The sequence below is a fragment of the Nicrophorus vespilloides genome, unplaced genomic scaffold (assembly GCF_001412225.1).
Source record: "Nicrophorus vespilloides isolate i.1.1-1 unplaced genomic scaffold, Nicve_v1.0, whole genome shotgun sequence".
Lineage (NCBI taxonomy): Eukaryota > Metazoa > Arthropoda > Insecta > Coleoptera > Silphidae > Nicrophorus > Nicrophorus vespilloides.
In genome coordinates this window covers 52,173-77,125 of record NW_017099791.1, presented here as the reverse complement: position 1 = coordinate 77,125, position 24,953 = coordinate 52,173, and the positions used below count along the sequence as shown (strand labels likewise).

The following is a 24,953-nucleotide window of genomic DNA, read 5'->3' as shown; positions in this document are numbered from 1 at the left end:
CGTGGTTAATGAATTAATTTGCATGATGTAATTTATCAGTGGGTATGAATGATGCAAATGCGTGCGGTTTCGGAAAACTTTTCGCAATTGTATGAGCTTGTTTTTTTTTTGATGTTGTATTTATTCGACCGTTTTTTTTTCGTCTGTGTGTGTGTAATTTTTCAGTATAAAATTATGCAACATATTCCGCGTTTGCGATGCATGCAAAAATGCATCGAAGCCCGGCTGATTTATAGCCATTGATGAATGGGGCCGGTGATTCAAAAGTGCGAGCCGATCATCAATCATTTTGGTCGAACTGGGATGAGAGGATGAAGCGCAGGGAATGGTGTCTCTCCTCTCTTTTGCTCTCTTCTTTGCAATCTTATTGAGATTTATGTGCGGCTGAATTATTCACGTCCTTAAGGATATTTGACCCTCAGGCACGTACACAAATCAATTACACGCGTGTGCCCAAGGCCCTTTCTTCCCCATTATGCACTTTCCATCCGGGAGCCCATGGATTTTTATCCCCGTGTCTGCTCAGGCATGAGCAACAAGTCCGACGACGACAGCATTGGATCGCCCCGGTTCCGGATACGCGCCCCACGCTATTTCCGGTCGCGACGATGGGCCGCGTCCTGCCAACCCACCCTTCTCCAAATCGTTTCCGGTCGACGCTTCTCCGCTCCGAACACGCTACGAAGAACACGAAAAAAAGAAAACGAGATATCCTTACTGAATATATAACAAACACTGCAGTATTCCTACCACACATTTTGAAACTTTACTACGAACCTATTTTTACAATTCTGTTAAGAAAATAAAATCCTCAATTCAGTAGTCTGCTCTCTTCAGTATTTTCAAATTGTTTGAAAATTATTAATTGTAAACCAAAAACTAGCATTTTTCGAATGAACCTAGTCCTATGTAATGTTAATTTTATAATTGGGAAATACCAATTTTGCTATGTCTTTACGTTTTTTTAATTATTTGATAATCACATAATATTTTGATCACAAAATATGCGAATTAAAGTCCATTCTTCACAACATGACAACTGATAGGTTGGTGCTATTATCCGGTCGTCTTCTAACAGCTGTCAAAAATGTCAAAGTTGAAAGTGCACTATCTTCACATTTTATTTAATTTCAGATTAACCATGAAAACTAATTAGATAATAAAAAAATCATAAACTGATACCTTTCCAATAGATGCACTAAAAAATCTAGCATGGATATTTCGATTTTTAAAAGTTTTGAAAATATTTTAGAATTTTTACAATTTTTGTAAAATTTTGTTGTCTTGAATTACTCAAGCACCTCGCAAACAATTTAGATAATAGAATATGCAAATTAAATATAAAACTCTCTCCTTTCCAACAATCCAACTAATAGCTTGGTGCTATTATCCGGTCGACTGCTAAGAGCTCAAAAAATGTCAAAGTTGAAAGTGCACTATCTTCACGTATAATATAAAATTTCAGAATAACCATACAAACTAATTACATAAGCATAAATCATAAACAGGAAACTGCTACCTTTCCAATGGATTCACTAAAAAATCTAGCATGAATATTTCGATTTTTAAAAGTTTTGAAAATATTTTAGAATTTTTACAATTTTGTTTTCTTGAATTACTCAAGCACCTAGCAAACAAATTAGATAATAGAATATGCAAATTAAAGATAAAAGTCTCTGCTCTGCGTATTGACAGATGATATATTTGACAGCGTCTGCTTGACGTATTGACATTTGACATATTTGACAGCGTCTATTTGACGTATTGACGGTTAACATATTTGACAGCTCAAATATATCACGTTTTATTAAATTACTTGATTTTATTATTGAATAAGATGTTGACAAGCGTTATTTCACTGTTCTTAAGTTTTTTCTTAAATAAATGATGACGTCCTAAATAACGTATAATTACTTCAGATATCCTATAAAGTTGGATTTAACACGTTCTTGTATATTCAGATGTGTCACCTTTTGATAAATATATTACAGTAATTTCTTGTTCGGTGAGAATCTCAAATATTTACAAAAGTCAACTACTTAATCCAAAAGGTGTCATCCTTTGGTTATATATTTCTTGTTAATCTCAAATCTCCAATATTTACGAAGGAAACAACTTAACCCAGAAGAACCACGTAACGATGTAGCCTGTATTATCTGAAGGAGACAACAGTTGAAGTCAGCAAAAGTTTGGGATGCGCAGATCAGGATGAGACTGAGGTGAAGTAGAGGGTGGGTTACGAGAATGGTAGGGTAGGGAAAAGATTTTTGCGGGATCAATATTTGATGAGGATCAGGACGCTTTATAATGCACACACGGCAACGGGAACCAACCAAAAGAACATTAAAATATAAATATTGTATGATGCGGAACGCTAATCTGTCGGTGCCCCCGGAAAATTGCGTTTTAAAACCGAAACGCATTAGAATGATAAATAGCCTTCCGCGGATAGAGGAGAAACGAAGGGCGCACTTCTCGTCGTCGTCTACCTCTATCCTACTCCTCTTCTCTCTTTGCGGATCCGAAGAAAGGATAAGAGACATAAAAACCAACGGTGTGTGTGTGTGTGCACACAGTGAGACATCCGTTTGTGCAAATATGCAATATTTCTCCGCAAACATGTGTTATCTCGCTGGAAAGCTAAATATTAGATTTTCCGTCAGATTCTCCCGTCCGCAGCATGCATGAATTCTTACCCAATATATCTTTCCCAGAGGCTCAAGGGGTGCCTTGACACCCAAAGGTTCCAAAGCAATTACGACAATAAAAAAAAGAAAACAAAGAATTTGTGAAGCATTAAACGAGGAAAAAAATGCATAAGGAAGGAAAGAAAGAAAATCCTAACTACACAGCCATTAACATCACCCACACGTCATGCAAGCATAGAACCAAGTTCATTAACCTTCAAAGCATTTGCATAGCCAGTGGGTGTTTTCGCTGCATGTCGAGTTTCCAGAACAAGAATATTTTGTACGCAACAAAAAAGAAGTAACAAACTAAGTAAAACAAAAAATGGTGAACGCAAAATAAATACATCAACATTTGATAATGAGTCAACAAACAAAGGAGAACCGGAAACGTTCGCGCTTTGCCTCCCCGGATGAAGGTGCATCGCTCCGGTGATTTCGAAAGAGAACGAAAAGTACACATTTCAGCTCTTCAAACGAAATTATTTTACATTGTTTCTACCATATCATTTTTTCATCTACACACAAATATTTATTCTAAGCAATATTATTTTCTCTTTAATTGCTGTGTTATTTTTTTTTCATTTCCTGCCTACTAAATCCCTTTATACCTGTTGATTTTTTTTAAACCAATTACGTATTTTAATTTTATCTACTGTAAAAGTTTCATAACTGAACTATCAAATAAACTTTGTCCAAATCTATATAAGAAAATAATACTAATTAAATGAAAATATCTAAAGCAAGAAACTTAGTTAGAAACTATTGAAATTTTTAAAACCAAAACATATAATTTAACTTTTTATTCTTATTTTAATACCAATTCAAATTTTGAAAACCAAATTAGTATTTCTATTTAAATAATGGTACAATTTTCATAACTAAACTAACAGATTACATTTGTCCAAATATATATGAAAATAAGACTAAGTAAATGAAAATATCAAAATCAAGAAACTTAATTTCAAAACTATTGAAATTTTGAAAACCAACCATTTCCATTAAAATAACTGTACAACTTTTATAACTAAACTTAAAATTAACTTTTGCCAAATATATATGAAAATAATGCTTAGTAAATGAAAATATGGATATTAAGAAACATACGGTTCAATAAGTTAACTTTTCATATTTAGTTTAATACCAAAAAAAAAAATTTAAAAACCAAGTTCGTATTTCTATTAAAATAATGATACAACTTTTATAACTAAACTATCAGATTACCTTTGTCCAAATCTGTATGATAATAATACTAAGTATATGAAAATATGGAAATCAAGAAACATAGTTTCACAACTGTGAAAATTTTGGAAAGCAAGTGCATATTCCCATTAAAATAATGGTACAACTTTTATAACAAAACTATCAGATTAACTTTTGCCAAATATATATGAAAACAATACTAAGTAAATGCAAATTATGGAAATGATTCAATAAGCTTACTTGCTACATAGTTTAATAAAATTGAAATTATGAAAACCAAGTACGTATTTCTATTTAACTAACAGTACAAGTTTCATAACTAAACTATCAGATTAACTTTGTCCAAATATATATAAGAATAATACATTATAAATAAAAATGTGAAAATTAAGAAACATAAGATTCAATAACATAACTTCCTTCATTTCATTTAAATAACGGTACAATAACTATCATATATAAACTAGAAGATTAACTTGATCCAAATATACATGAAAATAATACTAAGTAAATTAAATTGTAAAAATTAGTTAACAGAAGATTTAATAAGTTTATTTTCTACTTAGATTCATAACTGGTAGAAAGAAAACTTCTTGTTTCTATGTATACTTAAATCAATATAATTGAATCTAATAGGAATTACGTGAAAAATATCGTTTTTTGTCTATGGATAAAATTTAATATATTCACAGATATTTATATATTTTTTGATATGAAAACTTCGTTTAGGTACAGTATCTTCAGTTACAGATAAATTTATAAATAAATAGAGAACAGGTAAAGCACCGCACGTTGAAAAAAGCAATACAATACACACGCAAGCAATAATTTTAATGGATTTTCACATTAAACTGCAATTCATTGTTTCGGCTTGGTTTGTGTATTTATTTTTATACATACATTCATGAAAATACTGTGCATTTACCCAAACTGATACATTGATAGAAAAGGGATGGAAAATAAACATATATAATAAAAAAAACGTAAATAAAATAAAATAAAACAAATGCAATTGAAAATGCGAACGTTTATGTGTATTGTTGCATTATTTTCGTTAATCGTTGCGCTTTTCCCGAATGCGAAACATGTTTATGTATAATAATGTTTTTTTTTTGTTGTGTTTGTTTTTTCAAAAATATTTTCGCCGCAGTTCGCTTTTGTTTAAATGGTGGAGAGTGAAAGAGTTCGATTATAATTTTCTATATTTTTTTTTGCAGGGGTTGTCGGAAAATACGTCTATGGTTGGAATGATGCACGTCGATCCGCTTTAATCCTTGCAATTACGTAAAAGCCGACGGACGAAAGCTTCGAACATGCAAAACGCACGTCGGTAATTTGTCCGAGCCTACGTGCTTGGTCGCATATGGCGCGCACACGATCCTTGCCTTTCTATCAAAATCCACGCATTATTATATAATATTAAATCTGTTGACGAACAATCTCATGCATGCCCATTCATATTACTGTTTGTTAACAGATTTAGTACTACTTCGGTATTATTATCGACACCTACTACGAGAAAAACACAAGTATTGTATATAGGTCAAAATGACCCGTTTATTAAATTCATTAGGTTGTGTTTCAACAAGCATTTTAACTTGATTGATTTTTACAATCAGAATTCTAAGTTATTGGGAAATATTTTGGTTGTCTCATTATAGAAATGTATGTTATCAGTTTGTTTGTATTTAAATTCACAGTATTAGTGTATTAGCATACTGCATATCAGAATTACTAATTTTCCCCGTTTTGGTACATGGGAAACCAGTTATTCCACTTTGAAATACAAATATTGATGATATTTCAAGAACGTATTTGCTCGGGTCAATTTGACCCGAAATACACTCTACAATATAATAAGTACCTTTTGCCGCGACCGATTTGCTCCTACTGAAAAGTGCACCAGAAAATACCGGTATTGTTAGAAAACATATAACAGGTGGGTCACTCTGACCCAACCGTAGTATTTACGGGTTAAGAATGAACATTATTTTTATATTATAATAACTTAGATTAAAAATATATCGTGTAAGAATAATAACAGTAAAACAAAATGTAAAAAGTTAACAAATATAATATAAAGTCATAGTTCATAGCTTAGATCAGTTTGAAAATTTCGAAACAAACATTTTTTTTTCTATAAAATTAATCGTTTTTTTTTTCTCTAAGTCTCTTTTTGTGGTGTTTATTTTTATTTGGGTTCAAAATCCTCAATTAGTACGGTTTCAATTGTCCGTACTATGCGAGGTATGCTATAAATAAATATAGATAATTTTATATTTAATTAATTACTCATATGTTGTGAGAACTAATTAAAAGTAAACATTTTGCAAAGGAAAATACGTTTATTATGTTACAACATATAATATACGGTTCTAAATGTTTTCCACTTGTTTTTGAAGAGAATCGAAGTAAACATAGAAATAACTCACATAATGACTAACGTATAAAATCAACAGTTAAGTTGTTATGGTAACGTTTCAAATAACGATGATAATGGTAAACATATTTTAGAGAATTTGGATCGTTTTATATCGTTTTTCCATTTCAAAATCATAAGATATAAAATCAACGTGTATCTCTTCCAAATTTTAACCAAATACAAAATATATTACATACATTCAATTAATGTGTTAAATAACTTTCAACCAAAAAAAATTACTTTTTTTTGTTTAAATACAAAACTATCAACCAACAACTCTTTAAATCTAAAAGAAATATAATATGTATTACTGTGTATATTTTTCACATTATAACCAAATACAAAATAAAACTTATGTAGATTTATTATACAAATTGGAGTAATCATTATTATGTGCATGGATACAACAACAAAAAAAGATGCAAACACAAACGCTCAAACAGGAACTAAATATGTGTTGCATCAATTAGTTGCGCGTTGCAACAAAAACCAGAAAACAAAATGTAAAATACGCAAAATAATTCATAAGCGCACTAAAATACTGACGTTTCAATTATACGTTTCCGTGTTACATTTTTTTGCTGTTTTTCAGTTTGTTACTCAACAATATATTTTATTTTTTTTTAACACTGCTGCACTGTTGAATAATAATGTTAAATTGTATGTTTCTGGATTCAATATTTATTGATGATGTTTACAATTTAATTGATTTTATTTATTTTAATGGATTTATTTTGTATTTTTATTTGATTGGAATTCAAAAGATTTTGTCAATTGAAATAACAATGAAACTCACTCGAGGCGAACGCTGGAATGCACGTATGAAGCTTGAGGAGAGAGACTAATTTGCGAAATACACGAGACCAGTTCAAGAGAGCGCATCCTTGACCTCTAATTATTCAATCGACATACTTGCTCGATACAGTTCTTATACATGTACGAAGCAGCGCTGTGATGCATACTCACTGATTTAACCTTAAAATTTCTCTCAGTTGTACCAACTGTATACTGTGTAGTTGGTACACCTGTTTATGTGAGGTTTATATCATATATCGTTGTCATGTAATGTTGTCATTTTTCCATATTTTTATTTTAACCTTAAAATGTCTCTCAGGTAAACCAACTGTTTATATGTGTACAAAGAAGTTATTGCATCCGTTTATGTAACGTTTATAATATATATTATCAATAGAGTATAGATTCAGCAGGAGTCATATGACAGTTATATTGAAATTAAGTAATCTTGTCAAGTTAACATAATATTTGGTACACCTGACAAACATTTATGTCTTATGTCCTAAATTGTACAGACAGAGATCACAGTTATATTGAAACTACATACTATGCTGTCATGTGTCAATAGTGCTTGGTTTACTTGACAAATATTCATATTTTCTGTCAAAAATTGTAAAGGTTCAGTTGACAGTCATATTATAATTACATACTGTAATTGGTACACCCGACAAATATTTATGTGTAGTGTCATAAATTATATACAATCAGATAATATTTATATTGATACTACATACTATGTTGTCATAAGTTCAAAGTTATAGTTTGGTAAGTTTAAGTTATAGTTAAACTTACCAAACATGTATGTCTTAAGATTGAGATGACAGTCATACTGAAATTGCACACTATTATATCATGTGTCTATAGTAGTTGGTACATCTGATAAACATCTATGTCTTATACAATGAATTGCATAGAATCATGTGATAGCCATATTGATTATGCATACTGTGTTGTCATTTGTGCATAGTAGTAACATTAATGTCCCATGTCATGAATACTAAAGATTCAGTTGACAGTCATATTGAAATTACATACTATGTTGTGATGAATGCACACAGGGCGACAGTCAAATGAATGAGGTTCAGCATATGGACCTTCAGCCAAGTCGATGGCAATGACAGTGTTAAGGATAACAGCAGATTCACAGTCAAAGGAAATAGTGGAATCGCAGAGCATCAATTTACTACTGAAGTTAACTTAAAGACAACAGCCAACCAACAAATTAAAAAAAAATGTCAGCCGCGATCTTAAATTTACTCAATGTTCACATTGATGAACAGATTGTGAATAAAATTATAGGACATAAAAAAATGTATGCATAGTAGTAGGTATACCTATCAAACATTTATGTCTTAAGTCATGAGTTGTATGGATTGAGGTGATAGATTGAAATTTTATACTATGTTGAAATGCGTACATAGTAGTTGTTACACCTGCCAAACGTAATGTCTTACGTCATGAATAGTATAGATTAATCGTTACGTAGTGCTAACGCCATTGAAGATAAAAACAGGGATAGTCATCGTACGTAATTGCACCAAACAAGGTAATGAAAGCGATGACAACAATACAAATAATAAGGGGAGAGCACCGGCATGGTCATATTGAATTCAAATTGGGGCCATTGTGTTCATGTTTATGGGCGCTCCCCGAAACGTAAACTGTTATCATGGGAGAAGGACGGTGTGTGTGTGTGCGGGTTTTGGTTGCAAGCGCATATCATGAAATCCTGAAATTGGCTGTAAAAATTACGTTTCGCTGTGTGCCCTTCCGCCCGGTTTCATATAAATATTTTGATGGCCGTTTATGTACCGCGCATAATTTGTTTGATTTACCGTGGACGGGACCAGCAAGCTTCGATCAAAAGCTCGTTGTTCAAATAGAGGTGCATGCATACGCACGGCCAACAACAAACAACCGTACAACACCAGAAAAAATACACATCCCGCAACGCGTCATCGAAATCAATGCACGTACGTTGGTGATGCTGATGCTATTTATATAACACATCTACCATTTCCTAGAATACTTTATCATAGAATATCAACGAATATTAACAAATATAGAATCCAATAATTTTGTCCAGTCTACCAATATTTATATACTATTTGTTTAAAGAGGTCAATTTCAGTCATTTGTTGAATTGAAATTATATTCGTATACCTTACAATAACTACTCGACTTACGAACATATGAATTTTAGACTACGTACAGTGACTATATCATTAAACATTAACAATAAATTTTAATTATCCTAGATGTAGTTGGTTGTTGGATGACAATGACAAAAAATTGACAGCTGTCAAATTACATAATAAATTTACTCCATTATTTTCGAGGCTCATCATGCTTAGTGGTGTGTACGCATAATTTGTATAATGAATAATTAATCGTATATAAAGATTAAATATTTTAACTATAACGTCTTCATCTATTTTAAATCTTCAATCTAAATTTCGAATAAACCTTTGATTATAATCAACGGAAATATGTGAATGCAAACATTTGCTATGCTTTAAACACGATAAAATACCGCTATACTTAAAGAATAGTTAACAATAGGTTCTGTGCACAATGCGCTCTGATTTTCTCAGTATAAAAGTGTAAAAATACCTGGCGGAAAATCGAGATTGGTCGAGGCTAATGACAATATTATCGTGGCATGTGTTGGACTCGGTGCGATGGCAGTTGAGGAATGCGCGGAAAATGGTTCCTGGGAATGATGGCTATAAAAGACCACCACCTGACCGGGTCTCATCCTTAACATTCCGACGATGCTCTTCGAGTTTGTAGCAGTTGGTTGAAGCTGTGCTCTCCGAGGAGCGAGAAGAGAAGAAGAAGCATATGGTGGACGTGGAGTGCAGCCTCTCCTAACACGTTATCTAACGTACGAGAACGTTCACCTTTCGTGGACACTCAACGCAACAGCATCTTCGCAAAAATAACTGCGTGCAATTTCTGCTTGCAATGTTACCTCAAAAGATGGCGATGTACTTTACTTTACATCTACAAATAGTCGAGTGATTTAAGATGAAAGATGAAACGTAAGTGGTTCTATGGTTACTTCAAATATACTTCAGTCAGTTACTTATAAATTGTTAAACGTCAATATAATTTATCATTAAATTAAGTACAAAGAAATCTACATGTTGTATTAACATTAAGTTAAGTACTTTTGTTGAAATAATAGAAATATTAAATTATTAAGTTTTTTTATCTTCTACAGTTAATTAAACTATTTGTTTGTAAAATTTTATAATGGAAATAGTAATAAAAGATGAACAGAAACAGCAATAAATTCAAATTAGGTTTGAATCCATTAAAGATGTGTTAACTATAAATCTTCTCAACAACTCATTGACAATCCAATGATGGATGCTAATTATCTTTGGGAATTTCCTACAATTACCATTCAATGTCAGATTATTACTTTACCTTCTAATTTCAATTGTAAATTGTTAAGATAATCAAAGATTGCTTCATTAAAAAATGAGTACACAACAAATTTGTTCATTCATGTTAATGTTACATAATAATACTTTTATATGAGTTGAAACAATTATGCAATTGATGGAAATTATCTTTGGGGAAATTCCCACGATTTTACTAAACAAAATTAAATTACAACCAAGAATAGATAAATTTATTACAACATAAATCATCTTATTTCCTTGTGATTTGAATTATAATTTGATAAAATAATCAAAAACTGTTTCTTTAAAACTATAAACATATGTGAATTTTAAAGTTTCATTTGTACTTGTTATATTTATCTATATAATAAACAATACTTTAATATAAACTTATAAATAAATATCTTTAAAGTTTTGCAAATGATGCAAAGAGATGAATTGTATAAGTTCATCAAAAAATAATACCTTTAGAAGAGTGTTCTTATAAATTAAGAAGATGCTGAATCCACTCAGAAAAGTTACATATCAATTATAAGACGAGGAATTGACCGACATAGAAATATCTCAAGGTTACTGTTAAGATGTAATAGCTATGGAAGAGTTTCAAAATATTGGAAGAAATGGAATTAGCGTAGGAAATGAAGGAGAATCGCTGATCGAAAACGAAGAAGAGGAAGTTATACACAAAATGAAGAAGGATTCTGAGAAAGATTAAGAGTATTGAAGAAATATTGCTGGAAGAGCAAGAATGAAGATGGTAACAATTGTGGTAATGGTCAAAGCGGTAACAGATTTATTGAAGATCAATCATGCTTCTATACTCTTGATATTCCTCGGAATTTCTCCTTCTTTTGTGGCTAACTTGCTTTGCTTTTGGCGCAATTATATTTTCTCTTATTATTTGAGTATTCGAAAACTGTTAGTTCTTAACCTTGGGATATTTATATTTCTGTCACTATCTCGTCTTTTGATTGATATGTAACTTTTCTGCGTGGATTCGGCATCTTCTGAATCTGAATATTTATAAGAGAACTCGCTTGAATGCTCATTTAATAATGACTGTCTGTAGACGAGCGCTGTAAATATATATATCCAACGACGACGAGGTCATCAGCAGTGGGGATAGCTAAAGCAAGGCTTGGTAAGAGAATCATCTTCATAAATCCTTAAAATTTTCCATAACAATACTTTAGATGCGTGCTTGAGCATCTAAAATATGTTTGTATTAGAAATTTTGTAGGAATAGTTACGAAAATGAAGATGCCGACAAAAACAATGCGATTGTCGTTATTTAGTAACGTTTCACTACAGAGATAAAGCGACGACCTTGGCATGGTTCGTTCGCGAAAAGGCTGGTTGGGGAATTCGAAGGCCTCCAGACTGGGATGGAAGACAATGCGAGTTGTTCGTTCGTTCGATCGAAAGTAAAAGCACTCCACACCATCATGTGTACCGTGTCTGTTCATGATCTAGAGAGCGCCTCCAGATTCTGGACCAATTAACCACGAGACCGTTACGCAACAGAACGAACCGCGACTTCGAGGTTGACCGGACTCGCTTTCATTGTCAAGGCGAGTTCCATGGTTTCAGCACTGCACCTACCTTCTTTCCTCCTTCGCCAAAAAGCCAGCAATTATTTCGGCTTACCTGTAACAGAGAGAAACACACAACGTTTAGCATATACATCTGCAAAAAGGTTGAAGGAACGATGGAAATGCGTTTCTGGTGGCTGTGCAGGATCGTATGGAGGGGAGTCGCGCGGTGGTCCATGCACACGAAGGAATCCGGTCGAGGAGAAAAAAAAAGAATCCTCCTGCATACACTCCCAGCGAAAAGCCACACATCTCTTGCATTCTACGAGAATCTCAGACGGTTACGAAAAATCGTAATTCCATACTATATAATATCAAAATCCCGACAACCATAATCCCGACAGCGTTAAAATCCTGATACTGAACATCCCGACAGTATCTTTTCATTAGTTGATATGGACTTGAAACTAATTTTGATACTGTCGGGATTACGGTTGTTAGGATTTACACTATGTTGAGATTTCGATTTTCGCTTATATTTATCCCAAATATTAAAAAAAACGCTCTCTTCAGCGCAGCTCATCAACCCTTCGATATTAGCATAGATACAATTTCGCACCCTTCTTCATTTTTGCATACCCCGAAGCCCAGAAACCATTAGCGGCGACCTACTTAAAAAACGTAAACACCTTGTCGTTTTCCCATACACTTTCGTCCATTTCGCAAATGGTCATCGCTCTTATCCCGAAGGCAAAATGCAATAGGAAATTACCATTTTACTCTTGCACCCTCCTAAAAAAAGGGGTTGTTTTTTTTATTTTTATTTTGTTCAATCTTCATTAGAAGTTTAAAAAAATCCGCGATCTAAGCATTATAAATTATAATGGGAGTTTAAATACACCCCTTTTCGTTGCCTGCCGGCTTTTCGGGCTTCGCACTCCATTAATTCATTAAATATTCAACAAATAAAATTCGCCTCCCTTTACGTAATTATCTATGTAATAACTGGACGTCGTTTGTGTGTGTTGTTGTTTTTTTGTTTGTTCTCCGTTCTCGTTTGAAGATAATTTACAAATAATTATAACGCAAGACGACCGCGTCGGGCATTCGTCATTAAAGATCATTAAGCTCGCATTACATAATTCACATTGTAATTTAAAAGCCATTCACAGTTTTTTTTGTCGTCTTCTCTCTATCATTTTCTTAATTTTATTAATGAAAATTCTTCATAATAAGCTGTATTTTTTCCCCATTTCATGCAGGATAAGATAATTTTATTTAATAAGATTATATAATTATAATTTTCTAATTCTTAGACAATTTTATTGAGGTAACAAATTTCTAAACTATTGTAGCAATTTTTGTTTCAAAATAAAATCAACTATTTTCATAACAAAATCAACTAAAAAAACTAAAAATATTAATATTCAAAGTGAAATTTATACAATTCATATCATATTTTCCTTGAAACAGATATACAATTATTTCTCAACTTAAGGTAGATTTTCGTTCCGAGTCTTGGGATCTAAGTCGAAATGGTCGTAAGTCTAATATATTTGTCAAAAACGCGTCGTAAGTTGAAGTAGTCATAAGTCGAGATATTTTTCAACATTTTAATCAGTGGTGTCCAATCTTCTACCTTCTCCCTTCTAAAGCTACATTTATGCAATCGGTCAATTTTTGTTGAGTTACGAAAAAATGAGCATAAATATTTAAGAGTATTTAATTTTTTTTTTCAACAGAACCAGTTGGCTTGTCCGCTTCAAGTAACAAACATTTGCTAAAATCCAAATAAGCCTCCGGCTTTCCAATCAATGCATTAATGTATAATTATGCAATCGAAACCGACGTACCGTTCGGAGCCCCGTCGACCCCAAAATTCCCTCCAAACCCAACAGTTCTAAAAAACAACCCCCTCATTCGTATACCACCACCACCTCTCTGACGCACACAAACAAACCCACGCCAAAATGAAAGTATCGAGCAAAAATTGCGCACGAGAGTGAAAAACAAAGGGAAAGCACGTGCAAAAAAAAAGTAAAGTTCGCTCATTGTGTTCGATACATTTGTATATTTCCACTGTGTACCGAAGGAAATAAACGTGAATATACAGAAAAATAAAAATGCGAGAGAAGAAAAGAAAGAAAATAATGAAATCGAAAAGTTGGCTACAGGAGAATGGACCGAACACGATTTTGAAATGAATCAATTTATGAAACAACATCAGAGGTGGATTTATGTTTTTTTTTTGTTTTGTTCAATCGACCCCCTGAGGTGAAAAGACAAAACGCAAAAGATGCGGAAGAGGAAAAATCACATTATTGGAATGTATTTCGGTTCCTTTTGTTGAGGAATTATTTCTTCCCACCAGATTTTAAAGCTGTCACTCTTAAAAATATAAATATCGAATTCAATTTATTATTCTTGAGGATTTCTACAAGATTTGAAACAAAAGCGTTGTAATTATTTAAAAAAAAAATGAATGAAAAATCTTTACTTTTTCGAAGTTTATATAAGCGAGTGACATAATTATAAAATTTATCAATCATCTATAAAATAGAAGTATTATTGATTTAAACTTTGTTGATTTAAAGTTTCAAATGGATCAGAAAATAGATTAGAATTAATTAAATTTCAGATAATTCTATTTAGTTCTGAAAATTTTAGAAATTGATTGTTAGTTGTTTCAGTTTCGGAATGTTTACTTCTTATAAGTTTTCATATTATGTCTTAATATTTTCAGTGAATAAATGTATAAGAAAATAGATGAAGTACTAATTTTCAGGTAATTATATTTATATCTTCAAGTTTTTCAATTTTTTTCTGAATATTTTCAGCTTGCAAATATCAAAGAAAATAGAAGAATTGATGAATTTTAGATAATTATAGAATAGTTGACAAATAGAAATATTAATACTAGAATAACTTCAGTTATTCACAATCATTCGAAAGGTGACGGTTATCAGTTTACTATTACTTGTTGAATTATGTAATTATCCTGAGAAGTTATTCTGAAATTATTGAAAATTTAAAGACATTCCTTTTCAGAATCGACACTTTTGACAGCTTGTAGCAGGATGACTGTACGAAATGATGACAGTAGGGTCTTTGTAAATGTGAGACTTTTAGCTTTAATTTGAGTATTTGATGATTTAATTATCGGTTATCAAGCAATTTAAGTAAATGTAAAGGCATAGAACATCATTTCTCATCCCATGAAGACCATTCCTAGATCCGACACTGATTTCAGATAATTATTTTAACTTCTGAAAGTTTATGTAATTAAGTGTTCATATTTTCAGTTTGCATGTTGTGTTTACTTCTACAAATTTATCATATTAAGTCTGAATATTTTCAAAAAATAAATGAAGAAGAAAATAGAAAAATTGATGAATTTTAAGAAATTATTTTTACTTCTTAATGTTTTTCATATCAAGACTTAATATTTGCAGTATGTAAATAGATAAGAAAATAGAAGAATTGATGAATTTCAAGAAATTGTGATTACTTCTTAAAGATTTTCATATTAAGACTTAATATTTTCAGTGAATAAATAAAGAAGAAAATAAAAGAAGTTTTTCAAATTAAATCTGTATATTTTTAGTTGGACAAATGGACAAGAAAGTAGAAGAATTAATAAGTTTTAGGTAACTGTATTTACTTCTTAAAGCTTGTAAATTTAAGTTATATTAATTATTGATAAATAAATAATGATGTCTCAAAATTGATTATATTTAGGTAAATATAAAGTTGTTTTTCAAGAAGTTTCAAAGTTTTTTGTTACATTTACTATAGGATCGTACTGTTTTGTTGTTCATAGTTGGAATATTAATTAGAAATGAGGAATGAGATATGTACGTTTTCGAATATTATTCCACATGGAATGATGATGCTGTGTATCCAGGCCAGGTAGGAGACAGGTGAGCAATAGGCCGGGTCGAAAACGAAAACCGGAAACTCGGAATCGATAGCAGTTTGCCACTGCAAGTACGTGCTCGATGCTAGTTACCGATGAAAATTCCCCGCAGGACATAAGTGCCTCCTGCTGCTGCTGCTGCAGCTCCTACATAGATAGATCTATAGATACATCCAAATATATAGGTATATAGACGAAACTGTGGCCAGGAAAATTGCCGGATAGGAAATTCCCCGGCTATATTTAATTAACGCCACCGGAACAACTTTGGAATTTACAAAACGTGCACAGGACGAGACGAGGACTTTTCCGCTTTTATACACCACTCGCCCTATGTATATGCCCATTTTGCTATCTCCTCCAATTTGCGAAAAGTATAAAAAATAAATAAAAATAAATCAACAAAAAGTAGAAGTAAATAGAAAAGAAGAAAAATGAATTCAATAGATGTTTCTTAATTATCAAAAACCGTCCAATTATAAAAATTTAAGAAAAGAAAATGTAGTACCTCACATGAACTAGACTAAATACTTAACACATAAACTGCAATACAGCAAATTATTGATTGTTCTAATTATACAAATCCTCCAATTGCGAAAAGTATAACAACTAAATTAAAAAAGAGAATAAAAGTGAATTCAATAATTAATTAACAAAAACCGTCCAATTATAAAAATTTAAGAAAAAAAATGTAATACCTCACACATGAACTAGACTAAATACTTAATACATAAACTGCAATACAACAAATTATTGATTGTTCTAATTATACAAATCCTCCAATAGCGAAAAGTATGAAAACTAAATAATTTTAAAACAAAAAAAAGAAGAAAAGAAAAGTGAATTCAACAATTAATTAACAAAATCCACCCAATTATAAAAAATTAAGAAAAAATAACTTAATACCTCACATGAACTAGACTAAATATTTAATACATAAACTGAAATACAGCAAATTATTAATTGTTCTAACTATACATATAATCCATTTATATTAAAACAAAAAAAAGAAGAAAATAAAAGTGAATTTAACAATTCATTAACAAAATCCACCCAATTATAAAAATTTAAGCAAATATAACTTAATACCTCGCATGAACTAGACTAAATATTTAATACATAAACTGATATACAGCAAATTAATAATTGTTCTAATTATACATATCATCCAATTACGGAAAGTATAAAAACTATATTAAAAAAAGAGAAGAAAAGTGAGTTTAATAATTAATTAACAAAATCCATCCTATTATAAAAAAAATTGAGAAAAAATAACTTAATACCTCGCATGAACTAGACTAAATACTTAATACATAGACTGGAATACAGTAAATCAAAAACTGTTCTAATTATAGAAATCCTCCAATTATGAAAAGTATAAAAATCAGAAAAAAAAATCAGCAAATTATTAATTGCTCTAATTACACAAAAATATATTGAATTCAAAGAAATTTATAACCATTTCGTTTGATCCATGACAATTTCATATCTCTTCGTATACAGATAAACGTATCAAGAAAAAATATCTTAATACCTCACACGAATTAAAATAAATACATAAACTGCAAAACAGCAAATTATTGATTGCTCTAATTACACAAACAATAATTAAATTCAAAGAATTTCATAACCACCTCGTTTATATACTTGTTTATTTAGATCGATGATAATTTCATATCTCTTCGTATAAACATAAACGCCTCCAGTTACGAATTCGGACGATTCAGCAAAATTACATTTTTTTTTTCAAATCCTTCTCGCTTCATTTCCATCAGTCTGGCATGGAAAAAAATATGCTTACACTTCAAGTCAGAAATATTTGACATTGAATACATAAAGAAAAGCACAAATAATTTACAATATTTTATTATGATTTAATATTTTTTTTGGTCTCATAATATTAATTGCGTAGAACCATGCGAGGCTGTAATTAAAACACGGCCTGTTCTCATTAATAAATAATATTCCAAAAGGAATTCCTCCCTGACAATATTGCTTTATAAATTCATCTAATTATTATTTTATACAGATTTTAACGCATTTTTCTTTTTTGTTTCACGTACAAATCGTTTCGTTTATTTCCAGAACTCGTATGTTAATTTATTGAGACATAAATCAGAAATATTATAATGTCTTTTACCAGTATTTATTGCTATTAATAATTGTAGAATTTACATATAAAAATTACAAATTAAAAGTAGAAACAGTAATATTTTTTATTGATTGAACATTGTTGTTTTTCACAATTTAGAGTCACAATTTTCTGTAATAATTCATGAAATTCATCTATTAATATTTATACCTGAATTTTGAAGAAACTACATTTTAATACCATTTTTTTTAAATTATAGAGAATTATCAAATATTTCATGAAGAAAGTTGTAGTTTTGGCATTAATCTTAATTTAGAAACGCTAAAAACAACTGTAATTAATTAGCAATCCATTTTATTCCGTTTCCCAATAAAAGTAAAAAAAAAAACAACATAGAAAACTGGTTGTTTGAGTTCTGTATACTACATTTTCTGCACCATTTTTTTTTGTTGTCTTTTCAATTTTCCAATGCGTTTTTAATGGAATGATTGATGTCAGGTGGAAATTGGATGCGGTGCGCTGCGGATTAAGCGCGAGCACGCAACAGTTTCGATTCTAAACTAAAAACTAAAGGAAAATAAACAAACAAATAAAAAAAAAGAAACAACACGCAACAACAACTACCAAAAAAAAAGGAATAATGCGCAAAGTGACGTTTCAGTACAAAGAAATGAATTTTGTAAATGGAAAACGCGCGGAGTGCGTTAGAAAAACGAATTTTCGCTGGGAACGGGACCCAACAAAGACCGGCAATTTGCATTAGGTTAATTGAATTTGTGTTGCAGATAGAGAGGGAAAGAGAGAGTAGAGTAGAGGAGGGTGGAGTGGTTCAGAGCTTTCGGGATGCGGAGCTTCGCTATTTATGTAATATGAGTTTGTACGGACGTGAATTTTGTATGTACGTATGGTATATGCACGTACATAGTTATATAAATATATTATTCATGTTTTTCCCTATATTTACGCAGGCACAAAGGGCCCGAACGGCGCTACTGTTTGCAGTCCACTCCATCCGCATAGTTAATCATCGTTTTCAAGATGATAAATCAATTAGTTAACTGTTTATCGATTGCTTTACTATAAATATTACTTCAACTAATTATACAACAACAAATCATATATGTATGATTACATATATAACTTAACTTCTCAGTAGAAAAGAAAATACAAATTATATGTTAATTTTTTCTAATTTTTGTTTTATAATTTAAATTCAAAATTTATATTAAAAAAAGTGAAACCTCGGTTCTCGAACAAAAAACAAAATAAAAATTACTCCGTTACCGAACAGAATTCAGAATCAAATTTCTTTAATTTATATTTTTGGTTATTATATTATTTCATATTTTATAAATTTTTATTGTTTTTAATTATGATTTTATGAATTATTGCTATAAATGCAAATTTAAATAGAATTTAGATTAATTCTTATGGTTTCGGTTTTGAAACAATCTTCATACAAGTTTTGTGTTCCATTAATTATTCCTATTTTACATTAATTCTTATGATGTATCAGTTTTCAACCAGTCTTCAATAACGTATTGAACATCAGTTGTCGAGTTCAATTGTATATTCCCATTTTATATTCATTCATATTGAGTTTCGGTTTTCGAACAGATTTCAAGAACGTGTTGTGTTTGACAACAGAGGTTCCATTGATTATTCACATTTTACAGTAATTCTTATAAAGTTTCGGTTTTCTAAGAGTCTTCAAGAACGTATTATGTTTGACAACTAAGGTTCATTGATTATTCAAGAACACATTGTGTTCGACAACTGAGGTTCCATTGATTATTCCCATTTTAAAGTTTCGGTTTTCGAACAGTCTTGTGTTTGACAACCGAGGTTCAATTGAATATTGCATTTTACATTAATTCTTACGGGGTATCAGCTTTCAAACAGTCTTCATGAGCATATAGTGTTCGACAACTAATGTATCGTTGATTATATTCATTTTACATTCATTCTTATGGAATTTCGGTTTTCGAATAATCTTAATGAACATAATAATCAAGGTACCATAGATTATTCCCATTTTATATTCATTTCTATGAAGTTTCGGTTTTCGTATTGTCTTCATAAGCATATAGTGTTCGACAACTAAGATATCATTGATTATATCCATTTTACATTCATTCTTATGGAATTTCGGTTTTCGAACAATCTTCATGAATATTTTGTATTCGACAAACAAGGTATCATTGATTATTTCCATTTTATATTAATTCGTACGGAATTTCGGTTTTCGAACAGTCTACATAAGAATATTGTGTTTGATTATAACAATTTTACATTTATTCTTATGGAGTTTCGATCTTCCTTAACGTATTATGTTCGAACCTCTGTTTCTACTGTGTGCATAAAATACTTTCAACAGTTATAAACTATTTTTTTTGTATCGCTTGAAACTAAATATCGCATAGAACAAAATTCTGCGTATTAACTTGTGCAAAACTTTCATAAAACAATTTTAATTCGGTTCAAGTTCCGCAGCAAACTCGATCGTCGATATCATTATTATATAGTAGTAGTGCAGTATCGAATTGCTCGTCTTCTCATCTTCATTATACTCCTCCATATCTTTTTCTATTTTTCATCGGTCATCGTAACTATGGAATTTACTATTTTTTTCTTCTTCCTCTAATGGCGCCACCGAAGGACTTCTTCCCTTTTTCAATCATTCCTGATCCTCATGTTTGCAATAAAGCGGCTTACAGTTTCGAAACAAACAACTTGTGGAAGTATTTCACGGCACGCTCTTTCTATATTTATATACACACATAAAGAGAGAGAGAGAAAGATATATATATATATATATGAAAATATGAAGTTTGTTGCCACGATGATGATGAGCTTACGTATCGAGGAGGGTGGGTGCTTCCCCCGTGGGAATACATCCTTAGCATTCGGGGACCGAGCAAAATTTATTGAAGAAGAAAAAAAAGTAGGTTCATCCAGAAGGAATAAACCAAATGGAAGTTTTAGAGTTATCGAAATTTTAAGATCGTGTTTTTTTTTTCGAAATATTACGAAAGAATTTAGATCAGAACAGTTTACAGCTGTGTGACAATTAATTTTTATCGGGACACTATGTCCCAATAGACAACGTATCTGTGATCTATTGTCCCAATAAACATTGTAATTGGGACATCTTGTCCAAATAGGCTTGAAAGAGTTAAGTATAAGATAAGTATAAGTGAAGTCTTACAAGAAACTTTAAACTTATTGAAACGTTTCTCTAATTTCAACAATTATGTCCCAACCGACATCGTATCAGGGATCTATTGTCCCTTTAAACATTGCAATTGGGACATGTTGTCCTAATAGGCTTAAAAGTGACTTCTTTGACGAAACTTTAAACTAATTGAAACGTTTTTCTCATTACAACAATTATGTCCCATCCGATATCCTATCTGGGATCTATTGTCCCTTTAAACATTGCAATTGGGACATATTGTCCTAATAGGCTTGAAAGTGACTTCTTTGACGAAACTGTAAACTAATTGAAACGTTTCTCTGGTTTCAAAAATTATGTCCCAACCGATATCGTATCTGGGATCTATTGTCCCTTTAAACCTTTTAACTGGGACATATTGTCCTAATAGCCTTGAAAGTGATTTATTTGACGAAACTTTAAACTAGTTGAAACCTTTCTCTCATTTCAACAATTATGTCCCAACCGACATCCTATCAGGATCTATTGTCCCTTTAAACATTGCAATTCGGACATATTGTCGAAATACGCTTAAAAGTGACTTCTTTGACAAAACTTTAAACTAATTGAAACGTTTCTCTCATTTCAAAAATTATATCTCAACAGACATCGTATCTGAGATCTATTGTTCTATCTATTGAGACATATTGTTCTAAAAGGTTTGAAAGTGACTTCTTTGACGAAACTTTAAACTAATTGAAACGTTTCTCTCATTTCAACAATTATGTCCCAACCGACATCGTATCTGGGATCAATTGTCCCTTTAAATATTGTAATTGGGACATATTGTCTTAATAGGCTTGAAAGTGACTTCTTTGAAGAAACTTTAAGCTAATTGAAACGTTTCTCTCATTTTAACAATTATATCTCAACAGACATCGTGTATGGGATCTATTTTTCCAATGAACATTGTAATTGGGACATCTTATCCAAATATGCTTGAAAGAGTTAAGTATAATTTAAGTAGAAGTGACTTCTTTCAAGAAACTTTATACCAATTGAAACATTTCTCTCGATTGAACAATTATGTCCGAACCGAAATGGTATCTAGGATCTATTGTCCCAATAAACATTGCAATTGGGACATATTGTCCCAAAAGGCTTGAAAGAGTTAAGTATGAAATAAGTAGAAGTGACTTCTTTCAAGATACCAATTGAAACGTTTCTCTCGTTTCAACAATTTATTTCTAAATATTACTTAAGTATAAGTGACTTCTTTGAAGTCAACAATTTATCCTTCATACTCTACTAACATCCAGATTTTGGATACGTTAGGTGGTAGGTGCACGCACATCCATAAAAACGTGATTTACGAACGTATCGAATGGTGAGCGAGTGTGTGGCCAATGCTGCGAACAGATGTGTATATTCGTGTGTGTGTGCGCACTATATTATATACAGTCCACGACGGTTATGATTCCCGGAATCATAAAACTGTTTATTATTTTTGAAGGAAATGCAGAGCGGAGCGGAGCTTAGGAGAGCATAGATAGCACCTAGACTCGTTTATTTGTTCGACCAAAAATTATGTGCTCCACATTGCGTGAATTATTCGCGATTGTGCAATAAAATCCGATGCTCTTCGTTAAAGCAGGAAACGCCAAACGTCCTTCTTCAGCATGAGCAAAGACGACGTAAATGCGACTGTAACGACCATGATTTTAACTACTCCCAGCTGCCCCAAAGATTTGTGAATTCTTTTTTTTTGTTGTTGTTTTGTCTTTTGAATGCGTTTTGGCAGCAGATTTTTCAGAGACCGCAGTAATAAATTACAATTTATAGTCTCACTACTTAATAATATGTATATAAGTATATTTTCGTTTATACATTCTGTAAATTAATTCGAATTCAACAAATGTCTGAAATAAATCTTATTAAATGTCATAATTAGTAAACTTTCAAGAATTTTCAACTACATTTTTAATTTTATTTCAGGAATTTATAAAAATTGAATTTATAAGATATTTTCATCGCCTAATATTTAGTAACTGTTTCTAAATTAAATATAATTGACAAATTTATTAAAAAAATTCTTAAAACATTAATAATAATTTCTAATATAAGCCTTCAATATATAAGAATTCAATAGATTTGTAAAACAATTATCTAAAAAAAAAATTTTCTGTTTTATAGAAAATTTACAAAGTCCACATAATCAATATATTAAATCATTTTTTTTGAATAAAGAGCCATTTTTAAAACATTGTTAAAAAAAGGCTAGGGAGCCGCACGCACTCCTATGATTCCTATGTTTGCTATTGAAAATAATTTTCTAATAAATCCATCGATGACTTACGTAGAGTGGAGCCGCAATTTCTTATAAATAAACTGTATGCGGCTCCAGAGCCGCGATTTGCCGACCTCTGTATCAGTTGAGAGAAACATCAACAATTGCTGTAACAATTGATATTTGATTAACATTATTATGTAGTTAAAGGTTTTATATGATTATTAAAGGCAAAATATTTTAATGTTCATTTTTTATTAACTAACAATAAATTATAAATTAAATAATAAGGTGAATAAAGGACGTAGATTGTGATCATCTTGGAAAAGTAATTGTAAAGTTTTCTTGACGCTGACTTTGAAAATTGAACATTGGTAATTTTTTTTATTTAATTCAACTTTGCCTCTATTTCCAGTTTAAGTAAAATTATTACTAATTGTATGTATTATAAAATATCCTGTCATTAGTTTTTAATAAAATAAATTAGAATGAGATTAAATATACAAAACATTTTTTATTTGTAAAGTTACGATTCTTCGAAAACAATAAAAATCATAGCGTTTAAAGAAGTTACAGGATTAATTAATTACTAATTATTAATAGCTTCTTGCTTTTTTTTAATGAATAAAAATTTGAAATCATTAATAAAAATGTATTTGCATTTCTTGTTTAACTATTTTGGATTAAATTGGTGTTGTTTGTATAAAAATATTTTAAATTCTAACATTTTGTAATCAATTATTCGATATATAATTCAGCAATGAGATTGTAGCAAATTAACAAAACAATATTATAAACTTGCATAAAACCACTTAGTATATCCAACAAGAATTATACACTCTATACAGCTAATAGATTCCCGAAATAGTTTCCGAGGGACAAAAGTGTGTGGTGTTCCCAGAAAATCTTACATAATCGTTTACTTTACGACTAGGTTTTGCAGACTAATCCGGTCCGCTAATAATCGACGGCCACGTTACTTATCGCGAAAACATATACACGCTAGTATATGTGTACGTATGCGAGTATATAATAAAATAGGTATATTTTGATTCCGGCCGCTTATGTACGCGTTCATTGATTTATAGGCGCAATAAAGGTTCCCAAATTTCCTATTAAAAGTAAATAATGGACCCCCTGCGATGTAAATAACTCAGGAGAGCCCCCCCTGCGCACATGATACGGCTGAGCGTGCAACGCAATGGGGGGACGGCGGCCGCCCCCAAAGGGCGCAAAGGGGGCACCGCCTCCACAACCACCGCTCTCTCTCTTTCACCCATTCACCCCTCTCTAAATCGCCGCGCTGCGAAACTCTGTTTGATAAATACATTAAATGCATAATTAAATTGTGCACATATTGATTCGATACCGGCGGTCCGCGGTTTTCCGAACATTCGTTGTTTTTTTTTTATGTTCGATTGATTTCATTACGCCGAGCGGTTACATTAATTA

At 31.2% G+C, this 24,953-nt stretch overlaps 1 protein-coding gene across 2 annotated transcripts in view; it reads right to left on the bottom strand.

The window, feature by feature from the left end:
- Positions 1 to 24,953, bottom strand: part of LOC108565614 (polypyrimidine tract-binding protein 1) — a 196,793-nt gene that overhangs the window by 127,764 nt on the left and 44,076 nt on the right. The window contains exon 1 of one of the 2 annotated variants that reach the window (XM_017925160.1): positions 7,109 to 7,146. The exons of the other annotated variant lie outside the window; for it this stretch is intronic. The gene's annotated coding sequence lies outside the window, so the exon portion shown is untranslated. Of the gene's footprint in view, positions 1 to 7,108; positions 7,147 to 24,953 lie in introns of those variants that run through there. 2 annotated transcript variants of the gene reach the window in all.